This window comes from Ovis aries, chromosome 6 (genome assembly GCF_016772045.2).
Source record: "Ovis aries strain OAR_USU_Benz2616 breed Rambouillet chromosome 6, ARS-UI_Ramb_v3.0, whole genome shotgun sequence".
Lineage (NCBI taxonomy): Eukaryota > Metazoa > Chordata > Mammalia > Artiodactyla > Bovidae > Ovis > Ovis aries.
The window spans coordinates 105,047,272-105,073,019 of NC_056059.1; the positions used below are offsets into that span (position 1 = coordinate 105,047,272).

The following is a 25,748-nucleotide window of genomic DNA, read 5'->3' on the forward strand; positions in this document are numbered from 1 at the left end:
TTTTTTCCACTCAAAAATTGGTCGCTCTATGTTGACCCTCTGTGAGCTCAACAGGAGACTCAAGCTCTAGATGAGGACAGATTGTGGCTGAGAATTTCCTCTTGCTGGGCCTCAGTCTCCCCCATTACAGGACCCAGTAGGTCTGGATTCGGGTTTCCCATGTGACCGGTGGTGTTAACAGCCAGGAGAAGAGGCCTGAGACGTGTTGCCCCTAGAGCGGCATCTTGCAGATCCTCCCCTGGGCACCAGAGGGAGAAAAGATGAGTCATTTGGATGAACCTGCCTCCACTTGGAGTTGTTCTTCCTATACATAGAACCTGGTACACACTTGTGAGGGATTTGGTCCCATGGATCGATTTAGCTCTTTGGGACTGTCGTGTTAACATCTTAAGCAGAACCCCCAGCCCTCCTGGACACTGACAAGCTTTCGAGCTAGGTCAGAAGCATGGAAAGTCCCTTCCCACTTGCATTCTAGACTCTTTCAGCCACTGTTGCTGCCCTGTACGGGCCCCAGGAACCCCTGTGGAACATTCCAGGCCCTCCTCTGTTTCTATTTCAAGCACTTCCCTCCTTTTGCCCAGGCTGTATGCCCCTCTGCCCAGAACACCCTTCCTCGTCTTTTTCACCCAGCCTGCTTCTACAGATCTGTGAGGGTTCAGTTTGGCATCACTTCCTCCAAGAAGCCTTCTCTGATGCCCCACCTGGATCCAGGAGTCCCTTCCTTGGATCTCAGGGACCCCTCTGTCACGGCACTCTTTACCCTGTTTCAAGCACTTTCTATCTAACCAGTCTCCTCCACTGGGCTATGAGTTCTTTCAGCAGGAACTGCAGGATTCATCCGTAGCCTCTAGCATCCATCCAGGCTGTGTCTGGGATAAAGTGTGCACCAAGGGTGGTGGTGTCTGCACCAAATTTTCCTCTGGGCTCCAGCTTTCCCCTCCTCATGCAGTCTTGGTGGACACACAGTCCTGGTTCCTGACTTGATTCGGTTATGAGTTGGGCGAGGAACTCAAGCTGGGCCAATCAGATGTTTTTTCCTGAGAATTTCAGGCATGATAGAGTGACTTGAGGTCACTCTAGTTGGCACCAAGTTGTTCTGACTTCTCCTTACTTCCTGGTAGTTAGAAGCCAGTTTCCCCAGGTCCTGTCTCTCTGAGGCCTAGTAGTTCAGTGTCTCGCAACTTCTGGGACCTATCCTAAATCTTGGAAATGAATATTTTCTGTTACAAAAAGACTTGCCAGAGTCCTTTTCTGTTGCTTACCTCCAAAGAACCCTGGCAGATGCAACACATCTAAGTTTTTTAAAATAGATGTGTGGATGGGGCAGAGATAGGATGGGAAGGGTGAAAGGAAGAGAACGCACCGTTGGCAGAGAGATCACCACCAACAAAGATCCCTGGGAATCTGCATGCTGGCTGGGATGCTGCAGCAAAGGGTAGTGGGAGGAGTCCTGACTGTCAAAACCAAGCCTGAGACTCAACACTGGGCAAAGCGTGAGGCGGACGGCAGGCTTCATCCATCCTCCATGAGGCAAGGGCTTCACAGAGCTGCTGGGAAACGCGCACTGAAAGCATCACCTCTAGAAAGCGTCTGCACCAGGACACTCTCTGTCCCCTGGGATTTATTTTGTGTCCACTGTGATTTCCTACAAAACAGAGAGACGATGCTCGAACACACACAGCAGCTTCAGGTAGTGGGACTGGGGACAGGAGGGAGCTGGGAATGAGGTTCTGGACGATGCCCCTCTTGTCAAGTTTTCGATGGAGAATTTGCCATGTGGTGCGGTGTTCCACAGTCAGTTGAGAAACTGAGGCCTGAATCAGCGGACAGCGCACGCTAAGGAGTGGTCTCTTGTGGATAAAAATTCACACTCTCTCCCTTAAGCCTCTCAAAAGGTGGGCTCCAGATGGACTAAAGCTTCAGATGTGAACGTTACAATAACAAAGCCAATCAAAGAAAGCATAAGAAGGCATCATTGTGCCCAAGATAGATTCTACTCCAAAAGACTCAAAAAGGGCCAGACAGAAGGGAGAAAAAAATGATGGATCTGCCTGCATCAAAATTAAGGATTGCAGCTGATGCAGGAGGCCACAGGCAAAGGCAGCAGACAGGGCACACGGCACAGATGCAACTGACAAGTGGTTATGATTGAGAACATACTGAAACTCTCAACAATAAGGACAGAGGTCTGATAGAAAAATGCCCAAAGGTGGAGCCTAAAGAAGACAGGCCTAAATGCCTAATAAGAGATGTTCAAACTCATTAGTAAAGAGAAGCACGATGATTTAAAAAGTGAGGCACGGCAGCTTCAGACGTGTTAGGAGAAAGGACTGTCACTGAGTGCGTGGTTGGGCTAATGTTGAAGGTAACGTGAGCAAGACAGGCTGGCCAGGGCCCCAAGCCCCAGGTAAGGAATCAGGCTGCCAGGCAGCTAGCACGTAGGTCTCTGGCGGGCAGGATACAGATGCCCAAGTGGCCCACGGGAAGAGGGGGACGGGGGACAACCTGGCACCCAACTTTCACTAGGAAACACATGTAGTGGTCAAGGTATATGACACCTGGGGCTCCAGGCATATGACACCATGGGGTCAGGTGGTAAGCAAGGGGAGCATTGGTGACAATCTGAGGTCACAGAGCAAGGCCTGCACTTCTCGTTCCAGCTTCTGCTGGACCACTTTCTAGCTGTCTGAACTAGGGCAAGGGAATCCTCTGAGCCTGTCTCCTCTGGCAGATGAGGGGATTAGGTAAGTCCTTTGAGTGAACTCCAGGAGTTGGTGATGGACAGGGAGGCCTGGCGTGCTGCAATTCATGGGGTAGAAAAGAGCCGGACACGACTGAGCTACTGAGCTGAACTGAACAGCCGCAGCAGCACCGTCAGGGCCAGGCCCCTAGTAGGTGCTCAGGAAACAGTAGTCACCAGTTCTTGCAAACAAGATATCTGCAGCAAGGCCAGGCTCCCACATAGGGAACTGCTCACCCTTGCTTCTCAGGATTGCCGGCTACCCAGCCAGAGTGCTTGGAGCCTCCTGGGCACCGAGTTCTTCATTTAGGCTCCTGAAGTAGTCAAGTCTCTCCAGTTTCTCTTTCTGGCCCTATTAGAGGCTGCACTCACCCGCCCCCGCCAGCCGCAAACCCCCCCAAGCTTGGTCCTGCCACAGGAAATGCAGCCGGTCTGATCCTGAGGCCAGAGTGGCCTCCTTCCTGCCCACCCCCAGCCCCGCCGCTGGGGCCCTGATTAGCCTGGGTATTGGATGACCCTTGCTCTTCTTTTCTGCCCCGCAAGGGTTAATCAGCCTTCCTGCTGGGCTGCTGGGCGGCTCGGAAGGAGGCAGCAGGGCGGCCTGGCGGCAGGAGGCTTTCATTACTTTGATGGGATACATGTGCTCGGCTTTATCTCCGGCCCTTTCTCCCTAATTCAGCGCTTGAACGTCTCAGCTGTCGGCCCGCCGATCTGCAGACAATTGCTCGGGGTAATACTATCCGGAAAAAGCTGATAAAACGCAGATGTGACGAGGCCTCTGAAATTTGCGGTTTGCTAAGAGGTTTGCTGCGATGCTAGCCCGTGGCCGGGCGGCTTCCCCGCGAGGTTGGGAACAGAGAGGGTGGGAGCGGCCTTTTTTTTCTTTTTTAAAGTGAAAGGTTGAAGAGAGGAAGTGACTGTGGAATTTATTTTCTATAATTAACGGAGATGGGCAAATAGAAAGTGGAGGGTGATGTGGCCGTCAGCGGGACTTAGGAGCTCACCGGCCCCTCTGCTGGCATCCTAACCAGGCTTGTGGGACCTATCTGGAGTGAAGTTTTCCGCCCCCTCGGAGTTTCTCTGTGCAGCCTGGAGTTGGGTATGGTGCAAGGGGTCCTGGGGTGGGGGGAGCCTGTGTTACCTCTGGCAACTCCCCTGACCTTTCGCTCAGCCCACTCAACCGAAAGACCAAGTCACTAACAACCTCAGTTACTCACCACTCCTGATGCTGTGATGTGATTGGCAGGGTGTCAGGCACACAGTAGGAACTCAGTTAGTGATGTGGAAGTTTCTTCCATTCGGTGAGGTTCCCAGATGACCCGAGAGAGTAAAAGTGGCAGGATGCTGACGTGAAGAGACTGGATCCCAGTGGTGGTAGGCGAGAAGCCAGGTTTTCAGTCCCCAAATTATGACTTTTCCAGGCCAGAATCAGTCTGGACCCCTTGGGTGAAACAGTAGTCACTGGGGGCTTCCTGGGCCAAAGGAAGGGTTAGAGCAGTGGCCTTCGACTGTACATGTGCCCAGACCACTGTGATCATGCCCGTTCCGGAGGCCGGGGAGGGGTGCTGAGAAACTGCATTTCTTATACGGTCCTAGTGATGCTAAGTTCCCTGGACCACACTGAGTAGCAACAGGTGGGAGGACCCCCGTGCATCAGGCTGGAGAGAGGCTCTGGGGACATCACAGGGCTCATCCCTGCGGAAGTCTCTGCTGACCAGAGGGCGGGCAGCATGGCCAGTGTTGCTCAGCATATCCGGGGCAGAGCCATGCTGAGGTTCGCCTCTGATGACACATGCGCTCCTCGGTGGCTGAGAGCCATTCTCACACACTGGGGCTTCCCCGGTGGCTCAGTGGTGAAGAATCCGCCTGCAATGTAGAAGCTGCCGGAGACTGGGCTCTACCCCTGAGTCAGGAAGGTCCCCTGGAGGAGGGCATGGCAACCCACTCCAGTATTCTTGCCTGGAGAATCCCAAGGACAGAAGAGCCTGGCAGGCTACAGTCCATAGAGTCGCAGAGCTGGACATGACTTAAAGTGACTTGGCACGCACGCATGCATCCACATGAAAGCATCCCAAAGAGAGCACGCTTCCTTACGTCCTTCCCAAATCGCTCTGATGACAAAGGAAAAAGTATACAAATAGATCCCATTACGTGCTACCCTCAAGGCTGCTTAACATGGTTCTCCAACAGCCAATGGGTCTGACTCACAGCAGCAAATATTGCCATCTATTTGTGGACCCCAGGCCTATCTTGGTGCGAGCATCTCCCTACAGATTGATTAATAATCCCACAAAGAGAGCCTCTGGAAAGATGGCCACTGCTTCAGGGTAGCTGTTTGCTCTCCTTTATGTTTACGCTAAGGTAAGAACAGCCAGCGTGCATTGGACCCTTCCCCTGCTCTTACCTCTTGTCCTAGCCCGGAGCAGTGAGTTGATCATACCCATTTTTCCAATAAGAGAAACTGAGGCCCAGGAAGGCTAAGTCATATGCTCACTCCCAGCTGATGGGGCAGAGCTGGAATTCAAACCCAGGTATGTTTAAGAGCGGTCGGCTCCAAAGCCGCACACCTGTGTCTGTCCCACCCTGCCTCCGGACAGACAAACACCATTCTGGGTGAGCGCACAGACGCTTCAGCCAGCTCCAAAAGTTAAGGCCAGGATTGGGTCTTTTGCTACCATTAAAGGGCCCGTTTGCAGTTCCCACCTTTCAAAGAGAGAGGGCGTCTCTCCTCCTGCTGGGTGTGGGCAGAGCTGGTAGCAATTTTCCCACAATGTGTAAATTAGTCAATCTCCGAGTCTGTAAACGGGGGCCTTTGAAGGGGCCTTAATGAAGCACTCCATTAGGGCTTAATGACGGCCGCCTCCAGCATTACTGGACCGAGTGCCTTTTGATGTCTTGGGGCCACGGGTTGGAGGCTCAACTTATCTCAGTGCCCCGGCAGGCTTAAAAAAAAAAAAAGGCAAAAAGCCCCCTTAGAGAAGTTGAAAAATTTTTAATGAAAAAAGTTAGTCCTGGCCTGACTGATGTTGGCACTTCAAAGCCAGTGCGCACTAAATTGCTGTAGACTGCTTAATTCAAAAGTGCTCCCTCGCTGGTGACAGCCCAATGGTGACAGAATACGCTTGGCAACAGGAGACGGGCAAGATCAAAGGCCGGCTATTGTAATAGTTTTGTTCCATGAAGAATTGCTCATTGTCAGGAGTTTTTCAGCCTTTTTTTCCCCCACTCTTCTTTCTCTCTCTCTCTCTCTCTCTTTTTTTTCTTTTTTTGGCTCCAGCGCCATCTCAGTATCCTCTGGTTCGGAATCCGCGTACTAAATACTTGTAATTACATCCTTTTGATACTACATTTCAGTTTGCAGAGGCCACAGCTGCCTGTCCGTCTCTCTCGAGGTTCATGGAGCTGTGTGGTTGGTTGGATGTAAAAAACCATTTTTGTATTTTTGTTAGAAAAGATCTGATGAGGCACCTGGAGAGTAAATTAGAGCTGGGATCCACTCCCCCATAGTCCTGGGGGCTGTTTTAGGATTTAGCTCAGATGAAACGCCTGCGGGTGGGGGCCCTGGCGGAGCAGAGGGATAACTTCAGAGAACTGGGCTCTGAGGTCCCGCTTGGTTCTCCCAGTTTCTCCTAAACTCAGTTTCCTCGAGGGCCACCCTGGGGCTCATCGGAGCCCACAGAAATAACTCGCCTTGTAGGGTTGTTTAAAAGACTAGGAGAGAGTATAAAAGCACTATGTAACCTGGAAATGTCCCAGGTGGCTCAGCAGGTAAAGAATTTGCCTGCAATGCAGGAGATGTGGGTTTGATCCCTGGGTCAGGAAGATCCCCTGGAGAAGGAAATGGCAACCCACTCCGGTATTCTTGCCTGGGAAATCCCGTGGACAGAGGAGCCTGGTGGGCTACAGACCATGGGGTGGCCAAAGAGTCGGACACGACTTCGAGCCTAAATAACAACCACCTGGAAAGGCCTTCCGCCTCCTTGGTTTTGGAGGGTCTGTATTCAGTCTCCTCGGTTTACCTGCTCCTGAGGCCCCAATCATTGCCTCCCTCAGAACACAGAGCCTGGAATGAGACATTCTGGTGAGCTGGAGGTCCTCTAGGTGAGGGATCACACCCTCGCTGCTCTTCTCAGCAGTATGACTCAGTTGGGTCACTTAACCCCCTCCAAACCTCAGTTTCCTTCTCTGTAAAATGGGACTCATCACCCCTGTGCTGCCCTGACCTGACCCAATGCTCAGACAAGCAGAAGGATGCAGAAGCAGCTTCTGAACAGCCACAATGCCATCAACACCACCAAGTCATTTCACGTTAGTTTCCGATAGACATAGCTGGGGGAGGTTGTTCTGAGCTGGGTCGAGTCCGAGGATGACTGGGGACCTTCAGGAAGCAGAAACGCTCCGGTTCCTTTTATTGCCTCAAATATTAGTCACCAGGAAGCCACCCCATGAAGCAAACGAGCCTCGTATCATTTCCTCGTCTTGAATTAATTAAGGAGGCCGGTATGGGGGCAATTAGAGAGACCTTAGGCTGATGACATCTCCTTGCGATGGAATTTGCTTCTGCATCCACTCTGCCTCCCTTGCAGTTTCCCAGATCCTGGCAGATTTGGTTTTCTCCAGACAGGTTGTCTCAGCTATATGGTAGGACTGGATTCGTGATTCTGCCGACATGTGGGGGCACACATAGCCCTGGGGGACAACGGCTTGAGGGTCAAGTTGATGTTCATCTATTGACGTGGAATCCTGGCTTGCTTTCTCTCTTCCTTTCCACCTCCCTTCGGCCACTCAGCCACCCTTGCTGATGTTTCTGTCTGTCCTTTGTTTTGAAATTCCATGGGCAGCGAACGTTCTAAATTCCCAAACATTTTAAGCAAACATTCTAGGGTGGCACTGTCCTAAAGTCAACACTCTACAGGGCTCCACTCCCACTTTCTGAGGGTGCTGTCCAAACGTCCACAGGCCGTGTGAGGCCCCCAGTGACTCTGAGACCCTCCTGTTCCCCGTAATCACACACAAGTATGCATAAACCCAGCTGAGCAATTATGAATAATTAAATCAATTAGAGACAGTCTAGCACTAGGGATTATGGCCGCTTGGGTGTGGGCCTCTGTAATATTTTAACAGTAAATGCAAGAGCCCCAGAGAGGACTAGCGGGAAGAGGGGAACAAAAGCGGGTCCAAATGCCAAACCATGTTGCTTGGTGACCCTCCTCTGCGGAATCGGCAGCCTTCCCAAGGAAAACAATGGCAATGAAATGCCAATAAAATATTTGGGGGGCAAGTATGAAAGCTTCAAAATGAGTTAATTAAAAACGGATAAAACACGAACCACTGAAAATATGTTGAGTAAATTTCGGGCTTGAAATTTGACAGAAGGAAAAGGTTCTTGAACACGAAGCAGAACTTTTTAAAGTGGCAGGGCTGGGCGACTGGGTCATCTTCTATATCAACCTCCCTCCGTCCCCACCGTGGAAGGAAGCTCAGCGGAGCCTAGAAGGCAGTGACAGCGGTCTCTGGTTCCACAGCCCAGCTGGGGGCACTTCTTTAAGGCTGTCTGGGGACTGGGGACCCAGAAACTTGTTTTGGATGTGGGTGGCATACGAGGTGGGTGAACTCTAAAAGGAGCATTTGCAAAGTTTTGCATCAGCCAAGCAAAATCTTGACTGCATTCACGCTGGCGTATCACGGTTAGCTCCCCCATAAATCCCCACAAGCGACAACCAGAGAGACTCATGCTGTTGTGACTCAGTTCCCCAGAAAGCAGCCAGCCGGCTCAGATGGAGAAAGAGTCCGGAATTGAGGACACATCTTTAAAACATCTTCTTGGGGAAATGAGACTCTTCCCGGCAGCCCAGCTGGTTTGAGAACTGCCATCAAAGGTCCTGGCTTCCCCAGTCCCACTGCCCCAGTGACCTGGACACTGTCGGGATCCCAGGGTTTAATTGTGGACAGTTCAGGAATAATTTGGGCTATGATGGATTTGATGAAATCGACAGGGACATCATCACTTTTATGTTTTCTCAGAGTCTGAGCCAAAGTATACATCTGATCTGCTTGGGCCCAGAGGAGATATCTGAATGGAGCCCCTCACGTGACAAAGGACAAATGTGCTTTTGAGTGATGATGTATCCAGACTTGCTGAAGAGGGCAGACATGTTGCACAGGAAAAAGAGTAGGAATGCCAAGGGTTGTCTCCAACAGCCCAATGCAGCCCTGTGTTCACAAGTGTGAAGAAAAGCACAGCTTCCCATACTTCATTCTTCCAAGGTCCCAGCTGATGGTTTGCATTGGCTGTTCACTCTTACATGGATCTTTGACACTGGCACCTCTGTGCTCTAAACAAGGCTACCGAGCTCAGAGAGGTCGAGGAACCTGCTTAAGCCTCTGTGTGACAAGGGGCAGACCAAGATTCAATCCAGATTTTTCTGGGTGGATTGCTTGTACTCACAGTTCCTTCTGAGGCTTCTCAGCATGAGTATGATGAATATTGTGCTAACAACCAAGGGGATAAAGATACCCCAACGATATGCTTCCCCAAGATGAATGAGTTCGGGGCCCTCATCTGTAATTTGCAGGATTGTTGCAAGGATGAGCAATCATATCCCTCTTCCCTGTTAGTCATTCAGTCATGTCTGACTCTTCACAGCCCTATGAACTGTAGCCCGCCAGGCTCCTTTGTCGGTGGAATTTTCCAGGCAAGTATACTGGAGTGGGTTCCATCCCCTCCTCCAGGAGATCTTCTTAAATCTCCCAAATTGTGGGCAGATTCTTTACCATCTTCATCTACCAGGGCTTTCCTGGTAGCTCAGATGGTAAAGTGTCTGCCTGTAATGCAGGAGATCCGGGTTCAATCCCTGGGTCAGGAAGATCCCCTGGAGAAGGAAATGGCAACCCATTCCAGTATTCTTGCCTGGAGAATTCCATGGACTGAGGAGTGTGGTAGGCTGCAGTCCATGGGGTTGCAAAGAGTCGGACATGACTGACTGACTTCACTTTTCTTTACCATCTGAGCCATGGGCTGGTTTAATCGCACCTCTACACAAACCCATTTTCCCCCAAATCCCAATGAGCTGGCTTCCTCCAAGGCTTGATCCTTGGAGAGGCAGGGGACTCTCACCATCAGGAACCCTCACAGGTCACTAGCTGCACCCCCACCTTCAGCTCAGGCAGTCTGCTGAGATTCCGTTCCCAGTGGCCTCAAAAGGGACCCCAGCACGTTTGAGAGTGTGGTGGGGACATCTCCTCCAGACTCTGAAAACGCTCCTCCTCTCCACCATCCACTTGGTATCTGTGTTCACAGGCCGATTCCAGTTCATCCAGCAAGTGGCACCAGCGAAGCCCTGCGTTCTCAGGGTGCCCACACAGAGGGTGCCCCGCAGTGAGATTCAGAACTGGGGGAAGGACATCCTCACTCCTGCTGTGGGACACATAGAGGGTCCCCTGTAGTGCTGCCTTGGGCTCTACGGGCACAGGGTGGAGTGACGCCCTTTTTCTCTCTAGAAGCCGTCATCTCCAGGGAGCCACCTGGGTGTCTGTCCAGGGGACCGATCTGAGTGAGGCTGCTGAGCCCCGGGCCGCTCTCTTCTAGCGACCCGGGCTTCGTCGCTAGGTAGTTCTCGCCCAACTGCTGTGCCTGCCTAAACAAGTGATGGGCCCTAGAGTCTGCTCTTCCTCAGCAGGCTCCTTAGCTGCCCAGGCAGCAACCCTGGGGCTTTCTTTGACCATTAGCCCGATATGCCCAGAGAGGTATGCCCATCAGCAGTGGAGAAGGAGGGCAGTGTGATGCATAAGATTAGAAGGACTGATGCTGAAGCTGAAGCCCCAAGACCCCCTGATGCAAAGAGCCAATTCATTGGAAAAGACCCTGATGCTGGGAAAGATTGAAGGCAGAAAGGGGTGACAGAGGACGAGATGGTTGGATGGCATCACCGCCTCAATGGACACGAATCTGAGCAAATTCTGGGAGATAGTGAAGAATGGGGCAACCTGGTGTGCTGCAGTCCATGGAGTCCCAAAGAGTTGGCACGAATTAGTGACTGAAAAACAGCAACAAAATTAGTATAAAGAAGAACAGAGGTGCTCTGTCAGCCTGAATCTGGAGTAGGAGGAGCAGATTGGCATCATCCCATTGAAACTTTCACGACAATAAGATCAGAGCACCCTTTGGAGTTGAGGGTGGAAGGAGGCCCACTGCACCCATTTTGCTCAGCGGGTGCTCGCGAAAGCCCTGGGGCGGGGCCCTGGGACCCCAGGAAGATCCTCTCCTCGTCCTCATGGCCGCCGGGAGGATGAGAGGGTTGGGCAGCAGAGCCCGAGCCGGCAGACTCCTCCAAGTGGCCTCTGCCCCCGGAGGCGGGGACTCATCTGCTGTCAGGATGGTGCAATCCCATCTTGCTAAGCTCTTCTCAACCACCAGGAGCCTCCTTATCAACTAACTCCATGGGAAACTTGGTAGAAATGGGGCCTAGATGACGGGCATGGGGAGTCGGAGGAACAAAGACCCAAATCTTTTTGATCTTTAGTTCTCTCCAGGACCCACCCTGCACCAGCCCTGCACCCTGGCATTCACTCCATCCTGTGGCTGTTACAAGATGGTTCTGTCCCTTGTTGTGGACAACTGGCCCCAGTGACAGCAACCTGATGGGAATCTGAGTTCCCCACCCCCACCCCCTTACAGCCAATCAGGTCACCATTCCGAACCTCAGCTTCCCCATCCAGACAATAGGGACAACCTTCAGGTCGGCCTGGCTGTCCCATGAGAACGAGGGGAGGAAAGAAATGAAACAGTGGGTGATCAGTGACTTGCAAACTGTAAAGGGCATGTACATCAAAGACCTCACTATCTTACCAGGAATCCAGTGGAATCAGAGCATTTAAGGCCACATATCTTTATTTGGTTTCCCAGACATGATAGTGAGGAATGAGCAAATCCCGAGTGTGTGTTTTTCCAAGGATTGTCAGTTTCCAACTCTGTTTCACCCCTTGGGGGCCACAAAAGGGGAGACTCAGGGGGTGGAGCTCAGGGTTCACCAGCTTAGCTCTGCTCTCTTTTCTGCTTTACAAATGATGAGACGTCCATACAGAAAGATGCTAACCCTCAACAGAAGTCTAAAAGCCACAAAGTGCCCCCGGAGGACTTGTGGGGAAGACAGACCCTCACAGATAACCCCAGGCAGGGCCCCAGAGGAAGAAGTTGAGCTCTTTGCTGAGTAAAAAGGAAAAGACAAATCCCTTTTTTTCCCAGGATATGACAATGTCACACTGGCCTCCTGAGATTCCTGGGAGAGACATGGCTCCAGGAACAGGGGTGCGCTGGGCATCTGATTCGCTCAAATTTCTCCAAGCTCAATGTAGGAGACCGAGATTCAGTTCCTGGGTCAGGAAGATCCCCTGGAGGAGGAAATGGCAACCCACTCCAATATTCTTGCCTGGGAAATCCCATGGACAGAAGAGCCTGGTGGGTAAAAGACCAAGGGGTTGCAAAGAGCTGGACACAACTGAGCAACTGAGCATTCGGGCACACTCGCTCCAAGCTCTCAGCTCTCCTGGCTCCAGATGCCCTGGGTGACTTTGATCCAGTCATTTCCCCTCTGTGAGCCTCACTTTCCCCATCTGCATCATCAGGGGATGGGCTGGAGGCTTTGCGGGCACCCTGTAAGCTCCACTACCCTAATCCTCTATTCGCCGAGACCCTTTCCCTGCCAGGCCCATGTCACCCTCTCTGAGCCCTGCCTCTGTCTCCAGGGGTTTCCAGTATCCCCACCTCTGGTCAAAACCCCTACAAATCCAGACTTCCCCTCCTCCCTGCGAGGCCACCACGGAAAGCAGCAAAGCCGGACAGAAAGCAACGATGTTTTAATTTACTCGATTAAATCACCATGTGGACAGAGGCTCGCGAAGGAATCTGCTCTACAGAACTTTTCGTTTAATAGAATTAGTTGAAACCAGATCAGCCAAGCCCCTGTTCCTGCAGGCCATCTGCCCAGACGGGGAAACGGCTTCCCTAAATAGAACCCCATGCTGCCGGGAGCCTCTTCTAAATGGCCGGCAGGGAGCTGCCCCCTGCACCCGCCTGTCTGTTCGAATGGGTTCAAAGTCCTTCCCTTTGGGGCCAGCCAGGCCCTCGGAGCTCACGTCCACTTTCAGCTAAGACTTGGGAACTATAATCAGATTCACATTCAGTTCCACCTGCGGGGGACTCCTGCCAAAATCGGGGACTGTGCAAAGGCGATGCCAACAGAGAGCCTTTTAATTCAGAAAAAAAGGCTGTCAAGTTATTGGCCTGGACTCTTTAAGAAAATTAGATAAACTAACATTTACTCAGCATTTTAGAATCTCCCAAGAAGTTTCCCACATGTTTTATTTAATCCTTGTGAAATCTTGCAGGAAGGTTCTTCACGGTCCTTTTGTAGACGAGGGTGAGAGAGGTTTAGTAACTCCCCCAAGGCCGCAGAGTTAGGAGTGAGGACCCAGTGACCTCTATTGTGTGAGTTCTCAGTCGTGTCCAACTCTTTGAGACCCCATGGGCTTGTAGCCCGCCAGGCTCCTCTGTCCATGGGATTCTCCAGGCAAGAATACTGGAGTGGGAAGCCATGCCCTCCTCCAAGGGATCCTCCCAACCCAGGGATCAAACCGGGGTCTCCTATGTCTCTTGCATTGGCAGGCAGATTCTTTGCTGCTGAGCCACCAGGGAAGCCAAATCGAAGTATAACTGCAGTGTCTCTTGCACATGGTAGAGTTTTCTGCCCTTCTGTATACATGGGCCCAGAGCTGCTGGTTCAAATTCCACCTCTGCCCATCCTAGGTATATGACTTTGGGGAAGCTACCTGTTCTTTCTGGATATCAGTATTGTCATCTCTGAAATGGGAGAGGGCAGTGACCCCTCTCTCTCGAAGTCAAGTGAGTTGACGTAGAAAAAACTGTCTGGCACACCAAACACACGTTCGATGTTTGTGACCCAAGCTGGGAATCCCAGGTACCCACCTAAATCCTATAGGTGGCCTCCTTTTATCATGCCAGAGAGAAAGTTGCCAGCACAAAGACACTTAGGAAGGGGGACTCGCCGTTTAGAACAAGGGTTAGCAAACCCTGGCCCTCGGGTCAAATCCAGCCCGTCTGCTTTTGTAAATAAAGTTTTATTAAAACACAGCCACACCCACTAGTTTACATATTGTCAATACCTGTTGTGACAGAAAGCATAAGGTCCTCAAAGCCCCTAAGAGTTACTGTCTGGACAGGTGGCACTAGTGGTAAAGAGTCCACGTGCCAATGCAGGGGACACAAGAGTCACGAGACACGGGTTCAGTTTCTGGGTCAGGAAGATCCCCTGGAGGAGGGCATGGCAGTCCACTCCAGTATTCCTGCCTGGAGAATCTCATGGACAGAGGAGCCTGGCGGCCTACAGTCCCTCAGTTCAGTTCAGTTCAGTCACTCAGTCGTGTCTGACTCTTTGCGACCCCATGAATCAAAGCATGCCAGGCCTCCCTGTCCATCACCATCTCCCGGAGTTTACTCAGACTCACGTCCATCGAGTCCGTGATGCCATCCAGCCATCTCATCCTCGGTCGTCCCCGTCTCCTCCTGTCCCCAATCCCTCCCAGCATCAGAGTCTTTTCCAATGAGTCAGCTCTTCGCATGAGGTGGCCAAAGTACTGGAGCTTCAGCTTTAGCATCATTCCTTCCAAAGAAATCCCAGGGTTGATCTCCTTGCAGTCCAAGGGACTCTCAAGAGTCTTCTCCAACACCACAGTTCAAAAGCATCAATTCTTCGGTGCTCAGCCTTCTTCACAGTCCAACTCTCACATCCATACATGACCACAGGAAAACCATAGCCTTGACTAGATGCACCTTAGTCGGCAAAATAATGTCTCTGCTTTTGAATATACTATCTAGGTTGGTCATAACTTTTCTTCCAAGGAGTAAGCGTCTTTTAATCTCATGGCTGCAGTCACCATCTGCAGTGATTTTGGAGCCCAGAAAGATAAAGTATTGCTGAAGCCTGGCTTGGAGAATTTTGAGCATTACTTTACTAGCGGGTGAGATGAGTGCAATTGTGCAGTAGTTTAAGCATTCTTTGGCATTGCCTTTCTTTGGAATTGGAATGAAAACTGACCTTTTCAAGTCCTGTGGCCACTGCTGAGTTTTCCAAATTTGCTGGCATATTGAGTGCAGCACTTTCACAGCATCATCTTTCAGGATTTGAAACAGCTCAACTGGAATTCCATCACCTCCACTAGCTTTGTTCGTAGTGATGCTTTCTAAGGTCCACTTGACTTCACATTCCAAGATGTCTGGCTCTAGATTAGTGATCACATCAGCATGGCTATCTGGGTCGTGAAGATCTTTTTTGTACAGCTCTTCCGTGTATTCTTGCCACCTCATCTTAATATCTTCTGCTTCTGTTAGGTCCATACCATTTCTGTCCTTTATCAAGCCCATCTTTGCATGAAATGTTCCCTTGGTGTCTCTAATTTTCTTGAAGAGATCTCTGGTCTTTCCCATTCTGTTGTTTTCCTCTATTTCTTTGCATTGATTGCTGAAGAAGGCTTTCTTATCTCTTCTTACTATTCTTTGGAACTCTGCATTCAGATGCTTATATCTTTCCTTTTCTCCTTTGCTTTTCGCCTCTTCTTTTGACAGCTATTTGTAAGGCCTCCCCAGACAGCCATTTTGCTTTTTTGCGTTAAAGTCTGACAGGACTAAAGTGACTTAGCACGCATGCATGGACCTGTACAGAAAAAGTTTGCCAACGCCTGATTTAGAGTAAGAGGGTCATACAGACTCTCCCCCGCCCCCCACCTTCCAAAGAGATTGAGCTCTAGTTGGGGAGGAGAGAGGAAGTTGCTTGGGGACATTCTATCCTAATTGTTAATGAGCTTGTTTAACCTCTCAGGGTCCCACTCCCTGATCCTAGAGAACAGTTTGGGTCTTACGTGTTTTAATGTAGCATTCATGTTGAAAGAGGAAATTATGAACGTGCCCTGATTAGTCGGCCTTGAGGAGTTTAAAAGGAAGGAGGTGGGGTGGGGATAAACTGCTCTGTTATCAACGGCCACTTTATAAGTCTGGGACTTCCACCGCGGGGAGTGGCTGCTGTATGGAATTGATCCACACGGAGATTTATAAGGTCAAGTTTTATGAGCCTACAGATTCTCGTGGTGTATTACCACATCCTTATTACAAGCTCATGCTGCTGTCCAGTTAAACCAACGGAGCTAATATATTACTCCTGCCTGCCGGGGCCTGCAACTTGAAGGAAACACTGCAAATAAAATACTGCCTTTGGGACTCGATCATGTCCTGTTTTTTTCCGCACAAATGACTTGGGTTGTTTTTCGTCTCTCCCTAAACCCACAAACTGCCAGGGGGATTGTTTAGTTTGCGTGCTCAGAACAACGCCTGGAGGGTGGCCCCGATGGGACACTCCTCCAGCCGACCCTGGTGACACCTCTCCAACGGGAGGGGACAGCCGTGGGGCCCTGCGTAGACGCTGCACAGGAGGGATGTCCTCACTGCTGTCATGCTAACGGGACCGTCAATTAAGGCTGGGTTGTTTGTCTCTGGACTGTTTGAATGGGGAAGGGAAAGGCGGCAGCCTGAACCACGACACGCCCAGGCTGGTGTGGGCATCCATGCCCTCGGCTCCGAGCCTCTTGACCCTCGCCCTGGGGGATGCTCAGGGCGGGGTTCCAGGCCAGTTTTGGAGGTCAGAGGCAGGGGCCATTCCAGGCAGGGGAGTGGGAGCCCTGGCCCCACCTCCACGACTAGAGCGACACGTGGAAGTGATTTCTAATCCATCTCTGTTACAGATAACACGGGATGATCTTCTGTCCAAATATGCACATTTACTTCTCTTTTCAATGAATGAACTGATCTACAAACACACACACACACACACACACACACACACACACACACCCCTCTGGTTCTGAAGCCAAAGCAAATGCTGATGACAACTGGCTGAGATGACCCCCTGGAGTCTGTAATGCCCACAACATGAGGTCCTGCTGTTTCCCCCTCCATTCTGCCCTGGCCACACCCCACCCCACCTCAGGTGCTGTCAGAAGCCCGGTCCAGAAAAATTCAAGTCTCTGGATCCACGCCAGGGGCCAGTGGCAGATGAGCACTGGCAGAAGGGTCAGCCTTGCTGAGTTCTTGCCCTCTCAGCTTGGTGACCACAGGCCAGTCCCAGCCCCTCTCTGGAGCTAATGGCTCATTTCCGCTTCCTTACAAAAAAGGCTCATTTCTAGAAAGCAATTTGACCATCTGCACGAAGAGTCTTAGATCATTTTGATTTGGGAATTCTACTCCTAGGAATCTATCTTGTGGAAATAATTAGATATTTGTATAAAGATTAGGGATCAAAGTATGTATCCTGGTGTTGTTGATGTCAGAGGGTTGGAAATAACATAAACATCCAACCACAGGGGACTGGTTAAACAAAAGTAGGGTCATCTAGTCAATGAAATGCTAAGCAGTCATTAAACATTTATCTTTGTAATGAATTTGTAATGACATGAGAAAAGCAGACTGTAATACTTGTGGATAAAGCAGAATACAAGGGGCATCTCAACCCTGGCCCCTACAAAGCTGGAGAAGATGCAGGTGCTGGGGACCAACTCCCAGAAATTAAGGTTCCTCCTTCTCCCCTATCAGAGCCACAAGGGCAGCTGCAGGCCCACCCAGAGACCGAGTCCAGTCTCACCCTAGGGTGTCAGGCATGACTTTGCATCTCCCTAGATGGGCTCCCTGCAGGCCATGAAGCCAACGGGCGCCCAGGGCTCCCAAAGCACCTTCACAGACCTGCCATTGGTCACAGGGTGCTACGGAGCACCTGAAGAGAGGCATTGTCCATGCCCAGGTCCTGGTTCCACAGACAACTTGACACAGAGAGGCTATGTGACTGGCCCAAGGTCACACAGAAAGTTGGTGTTGCCTGGATGTGAACCCAGGCAGGCCTACCTCTCCAAGCCCAGGGTCCGTTCACAGTGAAGTCCCCTCTCCGAGCCTGCTGCTGGGCACTGAGCATGTAACACCCCCTTGGATGCGCTGTACTTACGGCTGATCTTTGACTCATCACCGAATGAGGTGAAGTAAGGTAGGGGAGGCTGGAGAAGCGGGGTGTTGGGGTGGCGGGAGGGAGCTAACAGGTATGCAGCCTTCCCACTGTCAGGCATTGGAACAGACACCATATAGGTGATAGAATAAACACGCGGCACTAGCTGTTTACCTTGCAAGTGAAAGTCGACCACCCATGTCCCACTCTTTGGGACCCCATGGACTATACAGTCCATGGAATTCTCCAGGCCAGAATACTGGACTGGGCAGCCTATTCCCTTCTCCAGGGGATCTTCCCAATCCAGGGACTGAACCCAGGTCTCCCACACTGCAGGTGGATTTTTTACCAGCTGAGCCACCAGGGGATTCTCCTAAAATCCCCACTGCCTCCTACACAGCAGGTACTATTATTAACCTCACTTGCAGGTGGAGATACTGAGAGCACATTCTTTGCCCAAGGTTATGGACTAGCAGGTGGCAGAGCTGAGACTCAGACAGAAGCAGACAGGCTCCCGAGCCCAGGTGAAACTCTCCCATCTAGACCCACAGCAAGGGGTCCCTGCGATTCACTCTCTCTCTGCCTTAGATCCCACTGGATCTGCCAGAGTAAAAGACTAATCCTCAGTCTTAAAGCCGCAGTCTGTCAGAGGCCTGATGGCTCTCCAAGCAGCCCTTTCACGCCGTGACTTGACGTCTCTGCATCCTCAACTGCTGCTGTCCAGTGTAGGGGCTGAGAAAGAACAAGAAAGCATGGGAAAGGTCCTACCTGGGGAAGAGCCGTGGTGGAAGGCGTGGCCACTTCCTCTCTCGCTCCATTGGCCAGTATCAGTCACGTGGCCCTGAGATCTCTGGAGGCTGGGAAGGCAGGGTTGGGAAGGGAGGGCTAGGTAAACACCCCAAGGAGAAGTGAGGTGTTGGTAATGACTTTCACGGTCTGCCTTCCTGGACACCAAGTATTCTGTAAATACTTGGCTCTGCTCATCTCAGAGCCAACTTTCCTGATCTTATAAAAGAGAACTTCAGACCTCACAGGGCCCAGGTTGGAGTTTGTCTGGGCCCAGAATGGGATTCAGGAGACCCATATTCCTACCCCCCAACCCCCCACCCCTCCCTCCTTTCCCCCCCTCCTTCCCCACCTCTCCCCCACCCCTCCCCCCACCACACCTGGAAGGCTATAGGGGCCCCCCAAGGCTCCCTGACCTAGTCCCTCATCCTTGGTGGTTGAGAAAGTTGTCAATTCGAAGAAACAGGCAGCAAGCCAGGGTGACCCTTAGGCAGGGCCTGGTCTAGGGTCTGGGTGATGATAACCCCCGCCTGCCCCCTTACTCTCTGTGCCCTGGTTGTCCTTCCCCACTTCAGCCCTCCCCAGGCAAAGGCAGGACAGGCTTGATGTCCCAGCTCCACTGAGCTAAGCTGGTGAGACCCCTTTTTGAAAATCTATGGGAAAAATTTTTTCTCAGTTATCTGTACCAGGAGTAGCAAAGCCATTGTGTGAGCCAGTGTCCTGTATCTTATCCACCCTGTGCATCTTGCACCTGATCGTGTTTGCCTCTTTGCTTTGGCCACAAGGAAACACAGTCGCCCTAGAAGTTCAGCTGTGTAAATGCTCACCACCTCCGCCACCCTCTGCAGACCAAACTTAGCTTGGCTCCACCTTACTTTCCTATTGCACCCAAATGTCCTCATTTCCCCCCTTTCTTATTGCATTAAATGTATCCCCTTACAATGTCTCAAGTCCTCTTTAATGTAAAGAAGAAGTATAATATACATAAGTCCATTAAACCCTCCTGCCCCAACAGTCTGCTTCCTGTCCCCTTCCCGCTCCTGTTCCTGAGGATTGCTCTAACGAATATCCTAATGAGACACTTTAGTTTTTAAATAATCAACACTGAGCCAGACATCCAGAGAGATGGAAAATGTAAAGAACCATATTGCATAGCCACCACCATCGCCAGAGTCCACGTGGTCATCCCAAGGGATTTCTTCACTTTTTTTTCTTTTTAATCCTAGCCTTAAAATGACACCAAGAAGAAAAAAAAAAAAAAAATGACACCAAGAGCTCTGGAGGAATTCCAGGCCCTGTCTAGTGTTCCTTCTGCCCTTCTATTGTGTTATGGCCTTGTTAAGAGAAGATGATCATGTCTGATGCCAAAAATGGCTCTGTCCCAGCGTTTCCCATGGCTCTGCCAGCCCTGCTCTTCCCCAGACAAACTCAGAGGCTGGAGGGAACATGGCCTGGGGTTCTTGAATGCCTCATACAGAGCTCAGCCAGGACTCGTGAACACACAGCCATCATCATAGGTTGCAAGGAAGCATGGCTCAGAGAAGTGGGTGTTTCCCTCATTGACCGCTTCAGGAACATCTGAGAAACGGATCTTGAATGTGCCCATGCTTCCTTCTCACTGACAGTCATGTTGCTGTTGCTGTTCAGCCGCTCAGTTGTGTCCAACTCTTTGCGACCCCATGGACTGCAGCATGCCAGGCTTCCCTGTTCTTCACCACCTTCAAGAGTTTGCTCAAACTCATGTCCATTGAGTCAGTGATGCCATCCAACCAGCTCATCCTCTGCCACCCACTTCTCCTCCTGCCCTTAATCTTTCCCAGCATCAGGGTCTTTTCCAGTGGGTCAGCTCTTCACATCAGGTGGCCAAAGTATTGGAGATTCAGCATCAGTCCTTCCAGTGAAGATTTAGGGCTGCTTTCCTTTAGGATTGACTGGTTTGGTCTCCTTGCTGTCCAAGGGAATCTCAAGAGGCTTCTCCAGCACCACAGTTCGACAGCATCAGTTCTTTGGCACTCAGCCTTCTTTATGGTCCAATTCTCACATCTGTCCATGACTACTGGAAAAACCATGGCTTTGACTATATTGACCTTTGTTGGTGAAGTGATGTCTCTGCTTTTGAACATACTGTCTAGATTTGTCATAGTTTTTCTTCCAAGGAGCAAGTGTCTTTTAATTTCATGACTGCAGTCATGGTCTGCAGTAATTTTGGAGCCCCAAAAAAGAAACTCTTCCACTTTCCCACCATCTATTTGCCATGAAGTGATGGGGCCAGATGCCATGATCTTAATTTTTTGAATGTTGAGTTTTAAGTCAGTTTTTTCATTCTCTTCTTTCACCCTCATCAAGTTTCTCTTCTCTTTCTGCCATTATAGTGGTATCGTCTGCATATCTGAGTTTGCTGATTTTTCTCCTGGCAGTCTTCATTCCAGCTTGTGATTCATCCAGTCTGGCATTTCTCATGATGTACTCTGCATAGAAGTTAAATAAACAGGGTGACAGTATGCAGCCCTTGTCATACTCCTTTCCCAATTTGGAGCTAGTTCATTGTTCCATGCCCGGTTTTAACTGTTGCTTCTTGACCTGCATACAGGTTTCTCAGGAGACATGTAAGGTAGTCTGGTATTTCTACCTCTTTAAGAATTTTACGCAGTTTGTTGTAATCCACACAGTCAAAGGCTTTAGCGTCGTCAATGAAGCAGAAGTAAATATTTTCTTGGAATTCCCTTGCTTTTTCTATGATCCAATGAATGTTGGCAATTTGATCTCTGGTTCCTCTGCCTTTTCTATATCCAGCCTGAACATCTGGAAGTTCTCTGTTTACCTGCTACAGAAGCCTAGCTTGGAGGATCTTGCTGGCGTGTGAAATGAATGCAACTGTATGGTACTTTGAGCATTCTTTGGCATTGCCTTTCTTTGGGATAGGAATAAAAACTGACCTTTTCCAGTCCTGTAGCCACTGTTGAGTTTTTCAAATTTGCTGACAGATTGAGTGCGGCATTTTAACACATTATCTTTTAGGTTTTTAAATAGCTCAGCTGCAATTCCATCATCTCCACTAGTTTTATTCACAGTAATGCTTCCTAAGGCCGACTTGACTTCACACTCCATTATGTCTGGCTCTAGGTGAGTGACCACACCATCGTGGTTATTTGAGTCATTAAGACCTTTTTTTGTATAGTTCTTCTGTATATGCTTGCCACCTCTTAATATCTTCTGCTTGTTAGGTCCATACCATTTCTGTCCTTTATCATGCTCATCTTTGCATGAAATGTTCCCTTGATAGCTCCAGTTTTCTAGAAGAGATCTCTTGTCTTTCCCATTCTGTTGATTTCCTCAGTTTCTTTGATCACTGAGGAAGGCTTTCTCGTCTCTCCTTGCTGTTCTCTGGAACTGTGCATTCAGTTGGGTGTGTCTCTCCTGTTCTCCCTTGCCTTTTGCTTCTCTTCTTTTCTCAGATATTTGTAAGGCCTCCTCAGACAACTACTTTGCCTTCTCCCATTTCTCTTTCTTTGGGATTGTTTTGTCACTGCCTCTTGTACAATGTTACGGACATCTGCCCATAGTTTTCAGGCACTGTTCACCAAATATAATCCCTTGAATCTATTTGTCACCTCCACTGTATAGTCATAAGGGATTTGGTTTAGGTCATACATGAATGGTTTAGTGGTTTCCCTACTTTCTTCAAGTTAAGTCTGAATTTTGCAATAAGGAGGTCATGATCTGAGCCATAGTCAGCTCCCGGTCTTGTTTTTACTGACTGTATAGAGCTTCTCCATCTTTGGCCGCAAAGAATGCAATCAATCTGACTTCAGTATTTACCATCTGGTGATGTCCATGTGTAGAGTTGTCTCTTGTGTTGTTGGAAGAGGGTGTTTGTTATGACCCGTGTGTTCTTTTTGGCAAAACTATTAACCTTTGCCCTGCTTCATTTTGTACTCCAAGGCTAAACCTGCCTGTGACTCCAGGTATCTCTTAACTTCCTCCTTTTGCATTCCCATCCCCTAAGATGAAAAGGAGACTGTTTGTGTCTGTGTGTGTGTTAGTTCTGGAAAGTCTTGTAGGTAGGTCTTCATGGAACCATTCAACATCAGCTTCTTTGACATTAATAGTTGGGGCAAAGACCTGGATTACTGTGATGTTGAATGGTTTGCCTTGGAAACAACACTCATGGGGTTAGTACTAATTAGAGGAGGCCTATCAGCTACCCTTCTGTCCGTCAGAATGGAGATACACATGGAACTGGGTCGATTCCTACTTGAGGTGTGGACTTGGTGACTGAAGGACAAGCAGGGTCCCCTGAGAAATGGGGCCAGAAGGCAAGAGCTTAGACTTGAAGCTGTCTTACCCACTGAGTCACAGGCTGGGAAGCTGGAGTATGGGGACCTCACTTTTACAGGGTGGGGAGACCCAGGGGATCTTCCTTCTGGAGACATGAAGTGCATGATGAATTCACTATGCCCTAGAATGGGCATCCTCAGAAAGCAAGAGCCACAGAGAGAGAGAGAGAGAGACGGTGGCATCTGTTTCATTTGACTATGAAAATCCCATACATTAGTCTTGGGCCTGATGGGTGTTGGGTTATCACTAGGCATATGCTACAGAGGAGCTGCCAAGGAGTACTGACCTATAGAAGAGAGAGAAGAGAAAAATCTCCTTTCATCCTGACCCCCTAAGACCCTGCAGAGTTGGTTGAAGTTTCCTCCTCTGATGAGCCACGGCAGGACTTAGAAAGGGGCTCATGGTAGAGGGTTGTACCAATGGCCCTGACTTACAGCCCTTCCCATCTCCTTTGCTGGGGCACTTTGCAGTCCCTTTTGCTGAAAGGGGCTACAGGCACATCTTGTTTTATTGTGCTTAACAGATACTGAATTTTTACAAATTGAAGGTCTGTGACAACCCTGTGTTGAGCAAGTCTATTGGAACCATTTTTCCAACAGTGTTTGCTCACTTTGTGTCTCTGTGCCATGTTTTGGTAATTCTTGCAATATTTCAAACCCTCTTCAGCAAAAAGATTACGACTTGTTAGGACTTCTCTGGTGGTCTAGTAGCTAAGACTCTGTGCTTCCAATGCAGGGGGCCCAGGTTTGATCCCTGGTCAGGAAACTAGATCCCACGTGCCACAACTCAAGAGTTCATATGCTCAAACTAGAAGGTCCATGTGCTGCAGCTAAGACAAGGTGTAGTCAAATAAATACATAAATATTAAAAAAAGATTATGACTTGCTATAGCTCAGATGAAGGTTATCATTTTTTAGCAATAAAGTATTTTTAAATTAAAGCTCCAATACTTTGGCCATCTGATGCAAAGAGCTGAATCTCATTGGAAAATACTCTGATACTGGGAAGGATTAAAAGCAAATGGAGAAGGGGGCAGCGGAGGGTGAGATGGCTAGATAGCATCACCAACTCAATAGACATGAATCTGAGCAAACTCCAGGACATAGTGAAGGACAGGGGAGCCTGGCATGCTGCAGTCCATGGGACTGCAAAGCGTTGTAATGGACTTAGCAACTGAACAAAAACAAAGAAAAATCGTCTTTAGACATGTTATTGCATACATAAAAGATTACAGTATAGTATAAACATAACTTTTATGTGCACTGGAAAGCCAAAACATTCAAATGACTCATTTTATTGTGATATTTGCTTTATTGCAGTGGTCTGGGACTGAACCCCCAGAACCCCTGAGATCTGCCTGTGTCTCTTTATTCATCCCCTGAACGTGCTTTAGCCAAAAGGGTGTGAGGGAACGTGATGCGTGCACAAATTTGAGAAGGTGCAGATGTGTTTCCCTTCTGTTCTCACTCCTCTGCTGTTGTTGTGAGAGCCTGCCAGGGCTGGCCTGCTGAAGGAGGAGACATGTGGGGTACCCCAGGCCCCTGACTGTCCCAGCTGAGGCCCCTCCAGATCAGCCAACCTGCCACCAACTACCAGAAATGAAAGAGATGCCAACCGAGCTCATAAGAATCGCCCTGCTGAGCCCAGCCAGAATCAGTCGTGGGCGAGATGCTTACTTGTTAGAGACATCGAATGTGAGAGTGATTGGTGAAGCTCCATTATCGTGGCAATAAATAACAGTCTCCATTTGCACGAGCTTGTCTGAGCTGGGCAGGACCCTAGAAAATCTCACCTAGTGATTTTAAAGCTGCTTTTTGTTTTTAAGGACCATTGCCGATACATGTTTCATATTTCAATGTTTTAACACAGTTGTTAACTGCTATAGAAAAGGAATTTAAAAAATAATATTGACTCACATAGGTGGAGAACAGATTTTAACACACTGGAAGCCACCACAAATGTGTTATAACTTGGACTGCCAGGTTAACTAGATTTTGTTCAGACCTAAGAAAAAACAACCCTCCTTTTCCCCTCTGTGTAACTAACTAATTAGTTACCTGAGACCACGAGACAGATGTGCCACCATTTGCCACTATTTAGCTCTTTGCGTGAGAATTCCTTTCAAAACTGTAAATTCCAAATAGACTCCAGAAATCAATCAGAAATAAATTCACTTCAGCAGCGAAGAAAGCATGTCTCAGAACACCTTCTTTTAATTGTTTATATTCAAAACTTCACTGGCTCAAAGTAAACATTTACCATGGATTAATGAAATGCCACTGATGTCATGTTTTTTTTTCCCCTCCAGAAATCTGTATATGAATCCTCGGGCAGGAATGGCCAGCCCTGGACCTCACATTTCTGAGCAGTCATTGGCTGGAAGGAATGGGTGTGGCTGTGAGATGGATGCTGCTGCAGGTCCCAAAGGGGCAGCAGGTGGAGGCTGCAGTCACCTTCACTCCTTTAGGTCAATTTCCTCGTGAAGAAAGATCAAAGCAGCAGCTGCAACTCTGGAGACGTGCTTCCATTCAGGACGAATCCCTTTGCTCTCTCCTGGGGGTATAACCCTGAGATTGGAGTCTGAGAATCAAATTCAGAAAGGAGTGGGGGGGGGTGAGGGGGAGGGGGGAATCAGATACCTTGAACATCAGTGCTATTAAGAACTCAAGGCATTTGTTCATTCATTCATCAGCCAGTATTAAGAGAGGGCCTACTCTGTGCCAGGCACTGGGACCTGAGCACCAGAATTCAAGTCTGGCCTGGTCTTTGTGGAGCTGCACTCTAGCAGAGCAGAAGAGTAGTGCAGGGCAGTGGAAGTATGGCAGCCC

At 49.6% G+C, this 25,748-nt stretch overlaps 1 non-coding gene across 1 annotated transcript; it reads left to right on the plus strand.

Moving 5' to 3' along the window:
* The first annotated feature begins 9,534 nt into the window (after positions 1-9,534).
* Positions 9,535-9,607, plus strand: TRNAY-GUA (transfer RNA tyrosine (anticodon GUA)). Its single transcript has one exon. It is a non-coding gene; the product is annotated as a tRNA-Tyr (tRNA).
* The last annotated feature ends 16,141 nt before the right edge of the window (positions 9,608-25,748 follow it).